This window comes from Monodelphis domestica, chromosome 3 (genome assembly GCF_027887165.1).
Source record: "Monodelphis domestica isolate mMonDom1 chromosome 3, mMonDom1.pri, whole genome shotgun sequence".
Taxonomy (NCBI): domain Eukaryota; kingdom Metazoa; phylum Chordata; class Mammalia; order Didelphimorphia; family Didelphidae; genus Monodelphis; species Monodelphis domestica.
Genome location: NC_077229.1, coordinates 184,260,702 through 184,276,713, shown reverse-complemented (window position 1 = coordinate 184,276,713; position 16,012 = coordinate 184,260,702). Strand labels below are relative to the sequence as shown.

The 16,012-nt window shown below is 37.3% G+C and overlaps 1 long non-coding RNA gene across 2 annotated transcripts in view; it reads left to right on the top strand.

Annotated features, from left to right (window-relative positions):
* The window catches only part of LOC103096710 (uncharacterized), a 31,166-nt gene extending 15,443 nt beyond the window's left edge, over positions 1-15,723 (top strand). For both annotated transcript variants that reach the window (XR_465192.3, XR_465193.3), the window contains exons 4-5: positions 14,665-14,870; positions 15,411-15,723. This is a non-coding gene — a long non-coding RNA (uncharacterized LOC103096710). The remainder of the gene's footprint in view (positions 1-14,664; positions 14,871-15,410) is intronic.
* Positions 15,724-16,012: the final 289 nt, after the last annotated feature.

The following is a 16,012-nucleotide window of genomic DNA, read 5'->3' as shown; positions in this document are numbered from 1 at the left end:
ATATAGCATTACAAATGAAACCAAAAGATGAGATTTTTATCTCATTCAAGTTCAGGGAATCCCTGAAATCTATCTGTGGACCTTTGATAAAAAAAACCTTTGATAAATAGCAATCCCTTCATTTTATGGATGAGGAAACTGATACTGCCCACTTTTTTCAGCATGTTTGCTAATTTATTACATTTTACAAAGTACAATTGTTCACCAAATTAAAGATTTTGAAAAAAGTTCTACATGTATGTAAGGATGGTGGGATTTTTGGAATTCTGTCATCAGGGCTGAGGGGAGAGAGAAAACATCAGTTGGAGAGCAAAGGATTCTGGGAAGAAAAGTGACCTAAGGAAGAGCTGGAGAATTCTAGGGGCTTCTGATCTGGGTCTTGGATTTGAGAAGACCAGTTCAGGGATGAGGATTCACTGAAAGCCATCTGAGAGAATCCTGTTCCTAAATTCAATCTTACTAGAAATCTTTCTTCAATCTGATTTCTCCAACCACCTCTTGATTGAGAAGAAGATATTTCAAACCCCAAAATGGGGCTGTGGACTCTCTGGGAGAGAGAGTCCAGCTCTCTTGTCCTTCCAATCTCCTAGCACCTATCCCTTTATAGTTTCTTAGGCCAGTTAGTTACATAAAATAATAGTGGAATTAGTTAATTGGGGAACTGGGCTGAAGAAGCTTGGGGTCACAAATCCTCACTCCCCAAATGAAGGACCAGGTAGAGAATATTAGGATAACCAACCCTCACCTTCCTTCACCCAGCTTACCTAAGATCTTTCATTAAAACCTTTATAAAGCACTTAAACCTTGCTAAGCCTCTTGACATAGGTTTGAAAGGGTATATGATACAAGAATAATAGTCATTTGAGCCAACCCTTCTGATGCAAAGCCCCTGCTGGGGTTTGCCTCTAGATTCTCTCAGTGGGAAAGGACCTGAGGACATCCTTAGGTTTAGCTGGTAGGAGAAGCCTGTCTCCAATTCCCCTCCAGCCATTTCCTCAGGGAACCTAGTGATGCAACTGACAATTGCCTCCCTCAAGGAGGAGAGAGGGAAACAGAAGCTAGCTTCAGTCAAGCTTTGGCTCTCTCCCTCTTACACTGACCCTGCTCCAGTAACTCTCCCTGTACTCCACTGATAAGCCATCATAATCAGTGCAGGGAATCTTTATTTTTACATCAAGGAACCATCATTTTTATATACATAAAACATCATAATTCAATTTATGTCTTCTTCTCTGTCCAGTTCATTACCAGATCATTCAGTTCATTGTTTTTTTTTGCAAAGCATTTTGTGAACATTAAACTGAGACACATTTATTATTTTTTTAAAAAAACCCTTACCTTCCATCTTAGAATCAATACTGTATATTGGTTCGAGGCAGAAGAATGATAAGGGCTAGGCAATGGGGGTTAAGTGATTTTCCCAGGGTCACACAACTAGTGTGTCTGAAGCCAGATTTGAACCTAGTGTCACCCATCTCTAGGTCTGGCTCTCAATTCACTGAGCCATCCAGCTACCTGCACATAGTTTTATTTGTAATGATAATTTTAGTCTTTTGACTTAAAATCTAAATTAATTGGTCACCAGGGAAAATCCCAAATAATAAAATACCCAAATCAGCTGGAAATTATGGTGATTTTAATTAATATATAGAGAAGGAATTAAGGAGAAGAGAAAGAGGAAGAGAGAGAGAGAGAGAGAGAGAGAGAGAGAGAGAGAGAGAGAGAGAGAGAGAGAGAGAGAAGAAAGAGTTAAATTAAATTGCTCTGGCTCATGCTGAGCCATGAGCCAGGCAGGAGTTACAGGCCTTGACCAAAGGGGCCTCCCTGAGCCCAAGGGAAAAGGAAGTCAGTCTTACCCAAGTCACCACTAGACCACCTCAAGGAAGCTGTCTGAGGGAGCTCCTCCAGCCTGAATTCCACCTGAACTAAACTGCCTGTATGTCCGAATGTCCAAATGTCCCAGTCTGAACTTTTCACCCTCTTTTATAGACCTTTCACTCTTGTGTCTCCTCCTCTAAATTTTCACGTCTACCAATCACAGCAGACGCTTTTCTCCAGGACTGCCCATTCTTTAGTTCTCACCTTCTCTGGTTAGATTATATCTTTTGAGCTACTTCACACTTCTTTGTTAAGTTCCCCTTTTCTTAGTTACTTGACCTTTTTGTGATTTAACCTTTATAAGTACTTAACATCTTTTGTATTAAGATACTAAAAATAGACTTAGCTTAAAGTTCTAGCTTCACTATAAGGTGAGAACTAAGTACCTTCATTGTTCAATCAGGAGATTACAACTTTATCTTCCCCTAAAGTACATCTAAGTAGGGTGGAGTAATTTCCAAGTTCACATATTATAATAGCAAAATAACTCCTTTTGCTCCCCAAAATAGAAAGTATTATTGGCAAAGGCTTGTCTTATATCTTCACAAATTTCAGAGCTTTCTGGATATTGTACAATAGCTTCTTGCTACAGGATTTGATTTTGTGTTTATTGTAAAAAGTTTGCCTTGTAACTAGAGATAGAAGGGGTACATATGCATATGCACTAGATTTGGAGACAAGAGGTGTGGTTTCAAATTCATCAATTCAAGAGATGTTTTTTGGTTTGAATTTTGTTGTTCTTGTCAGATTTTCAGAATTTCTACTTTGATGGGGATTTGATTTGTTGTCTACTTGAGGGAATTTGATTTGCTGTTTTTCTAGTTTTTTAGTTGCATGTCCAATTCATTGTTTTGATCTTTATTTTGTTGATGAAGGCATTTAGGGATATAAATGTAACATTTAGTTCCCTGAAGACTGCTTTTGATACATCCCATAAACTTTGGTATGTTGTTTCATTGTTGTCATTTTTCTTTGATAAAACTATCTTTTTTCTCATTTATTCTTTGATATATCAATTCTGTAGGATTCAGTTATTTAGCTTCTAGTTAATTCTTAATCTTTTCCTTAATAGTACTTTACCGAATTTATTTATGTTGCATTGTAGTAAATAAAGAATGCTTAGAATTTTGGTTTTTCTACATATGATTTATAACTTGTTTACATGGGTATATGATTTGGGATTTTGGTTTTAAAAGATTGCTCTATTTCAAAAATGAATGATATGAAAATAGGTTTTGAGTGATAATATATGTATAATCCAGTGGAATTGCTAGTCAGCTCCAGGAGAGGGGAGGGAAGAAGGGAGGAGACAATAAGAATCATGTAACCATGGGGAAATTTTTTTTAATTAAATTAAATTAAATTTTAAAAAAGAATTTTGACTACTCTGTATTTAGTTATAGCATTTTTATTCTTCATTACATGGTCAATTTTTGTAAAAAATGTTATACACAACTGGGAAATAAGTAAACTCCTTTTCTGTTCTCATTTAGTAATTGCCAGAAATGTCATCTCTAATTTTTAAGTTCTATTTTATTATTATTATTTCTCATTTATCTCTTTTTTGTTAGAGGTGTCTAAATCTGAAAGGGGTAAATGAGATCTTCCAACATTAAATTTGTATGGTGTATTTCCTTCTAGTTGAAAGTTCGAATTGATTTCTAATTGAAAAAATTCAATCAATTTTTCCTTTAACTTTTTAGACACTATGTTATTGTGTGCATGTGTATATATAATTATACATAAGCATATGTACATACATAATTCATCATCTATGGTGCCTTTAACTACAATGTTGTTTTCTTATCTCTTTATCATGTCTATTTTTATTGTAGCCTTGTCTGAAAATCGTCATTATCTCTGTGTAGTTGTTTTTTTTTTAGTTCTGTCAAAGCACAATAGATTCATTTCTACTCCCATTTTCACTCAATATGAATCTTAATGTTTTAAGCATATTTCTTATGAACAACATGTTAGGTTTTGCTTTCTAATTCTTTCTGTTAACTTCTGTTTTAGGGGTGAATTTATCCCATTTCTATACATCATTATGATTATCATGTATTTTCTTTTCATTATCATACATCATGTTGTCACAGTGAGGTGGTGCAGTGGAGAAAGCCCTGGGCTGAGTCAGGACAGACCTGAGTTAAACTCAAACCTCAAACACTTCCTAGCTGTGTGACTCTGAGTAAATCACTTATAACGTCTATCTACCTCAGTTTCATCAGCTATAAAATGAGTAAATAATAATAGTACCTACCTCCCAAGGTTGCTGTGTTAACAAAAAGATAACTGATAAAATCTCTTGGCAAACCTTAAAGCATTACATAAATACTAGCTATTATTATTAACTAGTATTTTTGTTATAGCCAGAACTGCAGTGGATTCTTTGGGAATTCTTGTTGAATATTGACTACACTTTAAGACGGGTAGTACAAGTATTACTAGTCCCATTTTACTGATGAAAAAATGAGGCTCAGAGAGAGAAAATATTATAGAATCAGAGGTGAAAATGACTTCATAAGTATCCCATTTCATTTCTCTAATTTTCCAGATGAAATCTTTTCCAATATTACACATACAATAAATAGCAAAGCTTGGATATGATATTAATATTTGAACTTGGGTCTTCCTGACTTCAGTTCTATATCCACTGTGCAATCTAGCAGCCTCAGCATCCCTCTAAGTGCTTAAAAACATTTGTTGAATAAAATCAAATTCTTCTGTTTCTCTCAACTTTGAGACTAAAGTCAAATTCCTACAACATATGGAAAATGTACCATATATGGACTAGAAGGGAAAGTGTCTGTTCCACATCTTTTATCTGCTGGTAACAGTTACTTTCAGGCCAAGTAAGTGCCAAAACAGAAAAGGTGGGCAAAGATGCTATTAATTACTGACCACTGGCTATAAAAATATTAATGTAGACTGATGTAACTTGAAATGTGAAGAATTGTAGTTATTGATCTTGGATTTTTCTTGGATCTCTTCTGTACTGTTTTTAAAGGTCAAAATGTAGAAAGGACCTATGATAATCAGAGTTCACTGTGATATCTATTGCATAATGTAAGATAAAAAATAGATCTTAAGTGTTTTGCCCATGGTCACACAGAATCAGCTGATAAAAGTGCTGAAGAAAGGTTTGGAAACCAAGTCTACTGATTCCAAGTATAATGCTTTTGATGAACACAACACTCTGTCCCCTTCATAAGAACTTCCAGACATGAATAAAAATGGTAGTGGAGTCTTTCTTTTGAGAAGCTCAGATGCTAGGGATATTATCAGTTTAATCCAAGTAAATGCCACTATAAAGTTTTCACTCTTCATTTTTGCCTTTTGATAGGAAAGGAAGACAATCTGGCAATTGAAGTCTTAGAGAAAATGATTGGAACCTTAGAAGACTAAAACTAGGTTTCTTGATCCAGAATTTATTATTACAAACACTAAACACCACCATTTCACTGCCTTAATCCCAATAATAAGGTTTCCTAAGAAGCCTGCACCACTTTGTATTTAGCTTTCCTTATACATAGAGGGAGATATGATTCCTAATTAGTAGAGAGAATGCTGAATTGGCTATTTCCATATGGAAGGGGTAACATTGGTCCTAGGGATGCTTAGGGGAGAAACATGTGTCAAGAAATTTTGGGTGGAGAGACATTTGGAAAGAAAGACTTTGGAAGAGGCAGACATATAGAGTTATTTGGTTTCTTAATTTGTCCTTGATTTCTAGCTTTCTTCCCTAGAGATTTCAGGGAGAGAGTACATCTTAGGGCCCTCTTTTTTGGTCTGAACTGAGATCTCAGTTTGCTCTCTGATAAAAAGTTCATTTATTCATCTATTTTCTGTTATATTCTAGTCTGTAGAACTTCTCTAATTTCTGTTTGCTCTTTGCTCTTTGGGCAACTAGGTGGCACAGTGGATAAAGAACTGAGCTTGGAGTCAGGAAGATTCATTATCCTGAGTTTAAATCTGGCCTGGGATATTTACTAGCTGTGTGTTTTGGGGCAAGTAACTTCATCCTTTTTAACTTAGTTACTCATCTGTAAGGTGAGCTAGAAAGGAAAATGGCAAACCATTCCTATATCTTTGCCAGGAAAACTCCAAATGGGATCACGAGGAGTCAGACACAATTGAAATAACTGACCAACAACAACAATAAAAATTTTCTATTTGCTTGGATAAATGAATTTATTTGCTACTCTCTATGCATCATAGTCTTTTGTATAACCAGTGTTTAAAGGGAAATAGTTAAGCTGGAGAATACAAGCTAAAGGGCTACCCTACCCTTTTAAGAATGACAAGGGAGGCAGCCTTTGTTCTAAGCTTATTGTGCCCCTAGATAAGCAATATCTGAGGGAGGCAGACAGATTTTAATGTAGCCCCATCCCCCTTGTGGAGATAGGTGAGAAAAATAGCAAATACCCAGCCACAGTCCTTTTCTTGCTCCCCTCATTGAAATCAGTCTCCCTTAAGAAAGTTGGGCCAGATATCTATGCATTTCACCCATGAACTGTACATCTATACATTTAGATAACCCAAGTTGTCATACATTTCTTACATGAACACACAGAAATGCCTCTTTTCATTGAGCTTTGCTCTATTGCCTTCATAGATATGTTTCTCACAAATCAGAGTTTTGTAGTAATCCTGAATCAAGTAAGTCTATTGTTACCGTTTTTCCAACAGCTTGTGCTCATATCATGTCTCACTGTCAGATACTCATAATTCTTGAAATATTTCAAACTTTCTCATTATTATTATATCTGCCATGGAGATCTATGATCATTTGATACTACTATTGAAATTGTTTTAGAGTGCCACCAACTGCACCCATTTATGACAATGAACTTAATTTGTGTGTCCTGCCTGTCTAATAATCTACCTTCTATTAACCTATCTCTTTTCTCTCCTCAAACCTGCCAATTTCCTGAAATATAATATTAAAATTAGGCACATTAGTAATCCTAAAATGAACTCTAAGTCAAGTGAAAGGAAAAGTCAATCAATATTGGAAACTTCTTTGTTGTCTTATAAGAAACTGTTACAGCCACCCCAGCCTTCAGCAACTACCTACTCTGATCAGTTAGTTATCAGACATCAATATGGTGGCAAAAACCTCTACCAGCAAGAAGATAATGATTTATGAAGGCTCAGAAGATGGTTAGAATTTTTAGCAATAAAGTATTTTTTAAGGTATATAATTTTTTTAGACATAATGCTATAGCATATATAATATATATAGTGAAATGGTATAATATAACTTTTATGTATACTGGGAAACCAAAAATTCATATTATTCACTTTGTGTAAATTGTTTTATTGGGATAGTCTAGAACAGTGATGGGAAACCTTTTGAGCTTGGTGTGTCAAAATTCACCAAAAAACCGGGCATAACTCAGGTGGTATGTCACTTTGAGAAAAAAAAAAACAACACCATAATTTCATAATACTTATAGTTTAAATAACAAAAATGTATAATTATGATATGAAACCGTATTTAAGAAACAAAAAACGAATTATTTAACTTACCTGTTTAGTGACTTCTTTGTTCATCTGTCAGTCAGTTTCTTTTGTTGGTCTTGATATTATTTTACTTGTGTGGGGTGCCATGAACTAAGATAAGTGAGGGGGAGGGGAAATTGTTTAATTAGCCTGCCTGTTAGTAACTTTTTTATTGCTGAATTTCATTTGCTAAATCTTCAATTGAAGGTTAGTATTTTGTATACTTCAAGCCCAAGCAAACACTACTAACTTCATCTGTCAATCTGTTTCTTTTGTTGGTTTTGATATTGTTTAATGCTGAGAATAAGGTCTCACAAAAGTACATAGAGGGAAAAATTGTGAGTAAAGACATTGCTATATTTTTCAGGGTGCTAAAAGTGTCTGGTAATTGGTTTCAGGCACTCCTCCATTGCACATGGACTGGAGACCCACCCAGTTTTCCACTGGTCCCACCCCTTCTCACTCCTCCCTAGCCAACTGGCCCAGGGGCGCTGTGAGAGCAGCAGCTACCACCTACCAGCCTGCCTGCCCATGCTTTCCTCTTCCCCACCCCTGGAGGGGAACCCACGTACCCCAGCCACCTGGCGCATGCTGCCTGCCTGCTCACCCCCAGCCCTCCATGGCCAGTGTGTGGAGCAGCCCTCCTCCCCCCAACAGCCATGGTTGTGGGCACGCAGCTCCCTGCTACTCCCATGTGGCTGCATGTCACTGAAAATTGCTATGCGTGTCAGCACTGACATGCATGTTATAGGTTCACCATCATGTGTCTAGAACATAATCTATAATGTCTCTGAGGTGTGTCTATCCATATCTTATATAGAGTTGAGTAATTTCTTAAGTTTTTATCTCTACTTCATAGATAAAGACCTCACTGCTATTCATTCCTTAGTAGGATCATAAATTTAGTGCTAGGATGGACCTTAGAGATCATCTAGCTGACCCCCTCTGCTTTATTGTATAAGGGAACACTGAGGCCCAGAGAGGTTAAGTGACTTGCCTAAAGTCATATAAATAGTAAATGGCAAAACTAAGTTGCAAACATAGGACCTCTGACTCCAAAGTTTAGCATTTTTTTTACCACACAATGCCACCTCCAAATTTGAAATTCTATGTCCTCTCCCTTTTGAGCTGGACTAGTATTCACAAGGTATAAAATAATAATATTTTGGTGTATATCTTCTGTATTAGATTGTAGTAATTATTACTCACGTTCTTTAGTCACCCCCTTCTGCTCATTAAGAAAAGTGTCAGGATGCCAGGAGAATTTTTGTACTTCTGTTGACCTTATTTATATGTTAAAGAATTAGGTAGAAGAGAAGACTATAAAATATGCCTATAAATCCATAAATGTTGACAATATCCCTTCACTTTGCTTTGACATTCACTAAAATACTAGTTCCTAGACATAGCATTTATGAAAACAATATTAGGTTAAAAGGTTATTTATATTATGGATCCCTAGTCAAATTATCTTTTAATTTGCATTTCATAACTGAAAATATTAACAAGTCCTTTTGACCTTAGTTAACATATTTCCATACTAGGTTTTTGGACTGGTTATCACCTAGAAAAAAAGACCTTGGAAATAGACCTTGGAAATTAGATGAGATGCAGTGAGAATTTTTTCATCCAAACCTGCATCTTGTTTGAAAAGCCCACAGACAAGAAAGATGAGAACATGTTATTGTATTCCAAGTTTAAATCAAAATATTCCTCTCCTCAGTCTTTCAGTATTCTGTGTTGTCTTTTTTCTTTGTCCTCTTACACTGATTTCTATTCTTTATCTATTAAACTTAAACATAAGACTAATTAGCTTAAACACAATGTCTTTTATTTTTATTTTCTATGCACCCATATGAATAGAAAATCTCTTTTTGGGGGGACAGTAATTTATAAATGGAAAAAAATTACTCAGAAAAATGTATCTAGTAGTTACAAGTCAAGAAGTATTTATCAGGGCAGCTAGGTGACTCAGTGGATAGAGAGCTGGGTCAAGAGAGAGGAAGTCCTGGATTCAAATGTGGCCACAGACACTTCCTTGCTGTATGACCCTGGGCAAGTCACAACCTCAATTTCCTAGCCCTTATCATTCTTCTGTCTTGGAACCAACATGTAGTACCGATTCTAAGACAGAAGGTAAGGAAAGCAGAACCAAAAGCATTTATCAGTTGCCTTTTAGGCATAGGCACAGAGTATAACAAAAAAAGAAAGATAAAAAAGGTCAGTCCCTGCTCTCAAAATATTTCAAGTCTAATGGGGAAGATAATGCGCCTGACAACTATGTACAAACAAGACATAGAAAAATAATTTGAAGATACTCTTAGTGGGAAGGTGCTAAGATTAAGAGTGTTTAGGATAGGTTTCTTGCCAAAGTCAGGATTTTAACTGGGGCCTACATGCTGCAGAGAACATTCTAGGTAGGGGAGACAGCCAGGGAAAATGTCCAGAATCTGAATCACTCTTAGTGATTCACAGAGCAAGTAGAGGGGAGAAAAGTATAAGAAAGCTGGAAAGGTTAGAAGGCCCAGGTTAAAAAGAACTTTAAAAGTCACCAGAAGATTTTATATTTGATACTGAAGGCAACAGGGAAGCCACTAGAGGTTTTGTTGGGGATTGGATTGTGAATTTTAAATCTCCATCTTGCTTGGTCTAGCACCCAAAATTGTGCACACCCACATTACACGGGCATGTGCTAGTCAATGACAAATCAGAAATAACTAACTGCCCACCTGGGCTGTCCTAAGCCAAGCTTGAGCCACCATTGGCACTTGTGAGGCACAGGAAGTGAGGTAGGGAACAGCCTCTGGAATTTGCTCACTTCCTGTGGAGACAGCTAGGTGCCAGTTGGTGCTAGGAGCTTGAGCAGAGAGGAGGCCCTCAGACAGCTTTCCTTCAGATAGGTCACGTGAGTCAAGGACTGATTCCCTTCTCTACCTTGGCCTTCAGGTCTAAACTTCCTCTGGCTCTGCCAGAAGGTTGAGTTAACCTTTTTCCTTTTCCCCCCTCTTTCCTTCTCTCCCTCTCCTTCTTTCTTACTCCTATTGTGATTAAACCACCATAAACTCCATTCTGACTTGAGTGTTTCATTTTAGGAATTTCATAAGTAAATTCCTTGGTGACCATAAATTAATATTATAACAATCTTTAAAGGTGATTTTCACTATAACAGGATGACATGGTCTGACTTTAGGAAAATAAATTGACATCTGAGTGAAAAATAAACAAACCATCATGGGAGAAGATGAGGTAAGGAAGCACTAGGATCTTACTTGCACCAAAGTGATAGCAATGTCAGCAATATATATTAGGTCATATATAATATTAGTATTATGCTATAATTTAAATATAAACAATATCACATAAACATAATTAAAGAAGTAATATGTAATTATATAAGCCAACACAAAAAATTAAGAAGAGTCAGTACGCTTGTTCAGCTAATCAAGTCAGTGTACTCCAGCTCACTGAATTTTCTACTTATTTGTTTAAACACCTTTTTTAGTACATATAGGTCTCTCTGGAACTAATCTCTCCAGAAGCCAGGAAAGCGAAGTTCAGCTTCTCACTTACCCAAGCCAAAGCTCCAAAGGAGAAGATCCAGGAGCAGTCTTACCAGAAGCTGTCCAAGAGCCAGAGTCCCAGGTCAAAGTCCCAAGTCATAGCTCCAAGCCACAGTCCTAGTCCAAGATCCTCCAAGCTGAAAATTCAGTACAAAGACCTTTTGGACAGGAAGTTCAGGACTTTTAGAGTCCTTTTTCCACATCACTTCCTATCCATTCCTCCACTTTATGAGAGCCAATTGCAGTCTTTAAATTTGCTTAGCACTGCCCAAGGGGTGGTCAGTTGCTTCTGGAGTTTTAACAAGTGGCTTGTGGACCTCCCCTACTTAGAGTTAAGTAAGGGTGTTTTCAGTTTTTATTGATTAATTTAAAAATAGGCAAAGGGAAAGTTAATCCTTTCTTCATAATAGAATTTCTCTGTTCCTCTGAGACATGGCTCAAGTACCACCTTCTACATGAAGTCTAATCCCCAATTGTTGCCATCCATCTTAAACTGTCTTGTACTTAAGTGTGTATATAGATAGATATGTACATAGAAAGATACACACCATAGTTACATATGCTATATGCACATATATTTTCATATATTTGTATTTCTTCTCTATCTTGTATATACAAGATATATAATTGATACTTGTTTTCTTTCCCATTATAATATTATCTACTTGTAAGTTGGGGATATTTCATTCTTTGTGCTTGTATCCCCAATTCCAAGCACAGTATTTAATACAGACTGGGCACTTAATAAATGTTCGTTGATTGAGAAGGAAGTTAAACCTGAGATGAGTTTTAAAGACTTAGTAAGAATTTTTTGGATCACAGATTTATAACTGTAATGGACCTTATAAGTCCAATCCCTCATTAGATACATGAAGGAACAGAGGCAGAGAGATTAAGCAATTTGTCCAAGATAACACACTTAGGAAATGCCGAAAGTAGGATTTAAACCGAGGTCTTCCTGATTAAATATTCATTTAAAAAGCATTTATAAAAGACCCACTGTTGCCTGGCATTGTGCTAAATTTTGAAGATGCAAAGATAAAAAAGAAGCATTGACAGAGAGGAGGAATATTCTAGGCATAAGAAATAGCATAAATAAAGGAATGAGTATAGAGTTCATTTTTATTGGTGCATAGAGTACATAGTGGCAGGAAAGGAGGAAGGGCTAATAAGATAAAGGTGGCTAAGCAAGGGAGCACCAGAATCAGAATGTGTAAATTCTCAGGATGTTTAAGCTTTGTTCATTCATTAGCCATTAAAAAGTCTCTGAAGAATTTTGAGCAGAGGAGTGATATGACAAGAACTATGCAACAAGATGATTAATCCAGCAACAATGTGCAAATTGATTTGGAACATGGAAAAAATGGTGAGAATAAGAAATATTAGGAGGTCACTTCCCACCCCAGAGAAACCTACTGAAATCATTATACTCCCCCATCCTCTTCACCACTACCCTGACAACAGAAGCCCAATACCAGTTTAAGTATTTGAAAAGGAGTAATCCCCCTCCCTCACAGACCACTCCTGCAGCTTCCAGTCTAGCTCCAAAGTCAACATCCCTAGTAGCAAACCTTGTGAAGATGTAACCTAGAAACTGCTTCTGCAGGTACTGAAGTTTCTGCCTCCCCAATCAACTACTGAAAACTCAGAAAAGAAAGTTATTGACACAAAAGTCCTTAGCATTGTCAAATGGTTCAGTGTCAGAGGGAGATATGATTGTGTCTGAGTGAGCTCTTGGATATAATGAACCAACTGAATGTGGGAGTTGGGCCCTTCATCTATTTTGATTTTCCCCATGTACAAATATTTTATTTTGATTGTAAAACCCTTAAAAGAGGAATGTCACCTATGGCTCCTTGTTAATACACTAATGAATCATTTTTAATGTGTTAAGAAACACCCAAATGTATGTGGTTAGACTCACCATGAATTTCATAATATATATGGGCCCTTATGTACTGTAATAGAAGGATCTGAGAGGGGAGGAACAGGGGGAAGGAGAGAGGGAAATGGGGAGAGAGAGGGTGAAGAGTTTCTTCTTCCCCTCTCTTTTTCTGTGAGAGAAGTAGCCAAGTCTTGTCCCCCTGACAGAGGGAATATGTCTTCTCTGAGAATATCTCTGGGAGATGGAGGACAAGAACTGGAGAGATTAGCTTTGGAAAGATGGTCCATTGCCTTCCCTTTGGTCCCAGCTATTGTTGTGAAGCAAGATGGATTCTTCTGCCTCTGGATACCCCCTGTCACTTCCCTTCAGAAACCTGGGGTCACCCCACTATCAATGAGAGATGTTTTTCCTTGGGTTAGGCAGTTTGGATCACTGGGATCCTGAATTAACCTTTTGGAGAGAGATGTGATTCTCCCCAAATCTTCTGTTCCCTTTCCTAGTGTCAGAAACAAGCCAAACATAATTCTAAAGTAGTAAACAATTTATTTGGGTTCACACAGGGAAGGAGAGGTAAGGGCATCAAGCAAGGAAAGTGGGGAGTAGGAAACCCTAACACTTGTCCCCTCTGGCAGACTGCCCCCCCAAGTTCTTCAGACTTTAAGGCTGAGTGCCTTGAACTTTCTTCTGACCAGCTGCTGGTTGATCCCCATCCCTCAGCTAACTAGTTCTTAATTCAAGATCCAGGAACAGGTGAGGGAGAAATATAGAAGGAAACCTTTGACAGCAGATTTCTCTGTAGATGGCTTGCTTTCAAAGTCCCTGTCTACAGTATTCACAGATGACTCTGTGCTGTTGTTGAAAATGGGGAAGAGGTGTCCAGGGGTTCACAGGGAAAGCTGTTGCTCCCCAGAGAGATCTGGCTTCTTCCCAGCTTGGGAAGTTTGCCTCTTTCCTCCCACACTCAGGTGAAGAAGTAGTGACCAAGTGACAGTTGAAGCACTCCCATCCCCCTTCTGTTCTCTGACTGGAATTATTGAGGGATTTTTTCTTTTTTGCACCTCCCCCACGCTTTGGATTAATTCTACCCTTACAGAACCCTGGTAAGATAATACTGAAAAGTATAGATATTATATGTGAAATGATTCACTGAGAGACACTAGCATGTCTCTTAATGAATCAGAGGGGGGATTGTGAGAGCTTTCTATTCTTTTAGGGTTGCTATTCAGACCCACCTTCTGATTGAGTTAAGAATAAGGCCTGAGGCGTATCTGTGTAAGGGAGATACATATGCACTCTGGGAGGATGTCAGAAGCCTAATGGCTCCCTGGCATCCAGAAGGCACTAGTCTTTTGTCCCACATGACTTCTGGCATATGGGAAAGATGCCTCTGACCCAAACTGAGGTCAAATCTAGTCATCCAGAAAGACCCAGAAAAGTGATATCATAGAGGATATAAGTTTCAGATCCAGGGAAAGAAAAACCCTCTTTTGTGCTGGAATCATGGAGGGATAAGACAGCTAGGAAATTGCCAGCAAACAAGTACTAGGGGAGCCCTGCCACACCTGAGGTCTATTTGAGAAACTGGTGCAACCAGCAAGAGAAGGAGGTTTGGGAAATAAACAACTGGTCACATGTGGCTGGTATCTTTTTTTTCCTCTGGTCTGCATTTAATTATTTAATAAATAATTATAAATTAAGATACACTTTTCAGAGAATTTTAATTTTAACAGTCTTTTCAAGAAGTTTAGCAAGGAAGGGGAAGAAAGAAATGGAATATTTAGCTAGATAAACTAAAAGGGCAAAGGTATGTTTCTTATTGTTTTTTTTTTTATTTAGGACTAGGGAGACCTGATCATATTTGTATAGAAAGTAAGGACCTAGTAAAAAGGATGAGATTGAAAGTGCACATCTTGGCTCCCAGTTCAAGAGTAATGAAAAAACAACTCAACTTATTCTGGTTATCTCAAATCTGGTTTCATCTGACACTGGCAAGAGACCCTCCTTGGAATAGTTCAGTCTGTGGGAGCCAACACTAACAGCAGGTATTCACATGATGTCATTGCTGAGCTCATTAATGGTGCTATTAAATGTCTTGCCAATTAAGAATCACAAAGCAGACTATTGTAATAAATAAACACTTAACAATAACAATGACAAAGAGCCTGGGGTAAAGGTTAGTTACATCCTGAGTGAGATAGAAAGGAATCAGAATAAGATTAGAGGCAGAGAGACTAAACAGAGTGAGGAGTAGGGATATCTCTTTGGGAACTGGAATGAAAGGAACATGTGGTGATAGAAGAACCAGAGTTGTGGTGTTAAAAGAATTGACATTCAATATCAATCTTTTCAGTGAAGTGGGAAGTGAGGTTATGTGCTAGGGAATGGGAGGAAAGGAAGGCTGAGCATAGCTGGAGGTGAGAGGAAGGAAGGAAATGTATGGAAAAGTGTCATTGAGGGAGGAAATCAAACATGAATAAGGAAAGAATATCAAATTGTTTAATAGAAGCAAGGATTCAGCTCTGTTAATACACCACAAGTGTGCAATAAGTAAATTCATCTTATTTTTTTTTATTTTTCTTCAGTCATTCTCAGAGACCAAGAGCCTTGAAATCATCTGATGGATGGTAAAGATTTAAAGTTTAGGAACAACTGATAGGGTGACAAAGAATTCCAGGGTTATGGCTAGTGAAACATTAAAATGACAGCCGAAGGAATTGTCAAGCCCGAATACAGAGACAAATGAAATCAAATTTGGGAAGATGGATAGAGCCATGTCAAGGGAACCAAAAAAAAAAATGTTTGTTTGTTTGTTTGTTTGAATATATAGCATCTAGCACAGTGTCTGAGACATAGTGTGTGTAACAAACCCTTACTGAATAAATGAATAAGTGCTTATTTTTGGTTTTGTTATCAATGTACACATACGTCATCCCATGTCCTGTCCCTGCCTTACCCTAATACAGAATGTTAGATATTTGAAAAAGAGATGCTTTTGCCTTGTTTTGTCTTTGTGTCCCCTTAGTCTTACACAGGGTTTTATATAGAGTAGATGTCCAATAACTTTTTTATGAATTGAATTCTTTTGGGAAACTAAATGCCATTTGTAACTATTTTCTATGGGAAAATGTTTTTGAATTTCCAATCAGCTGATTCTCAAGTGACTATTTGAAATAATCACGTAAAT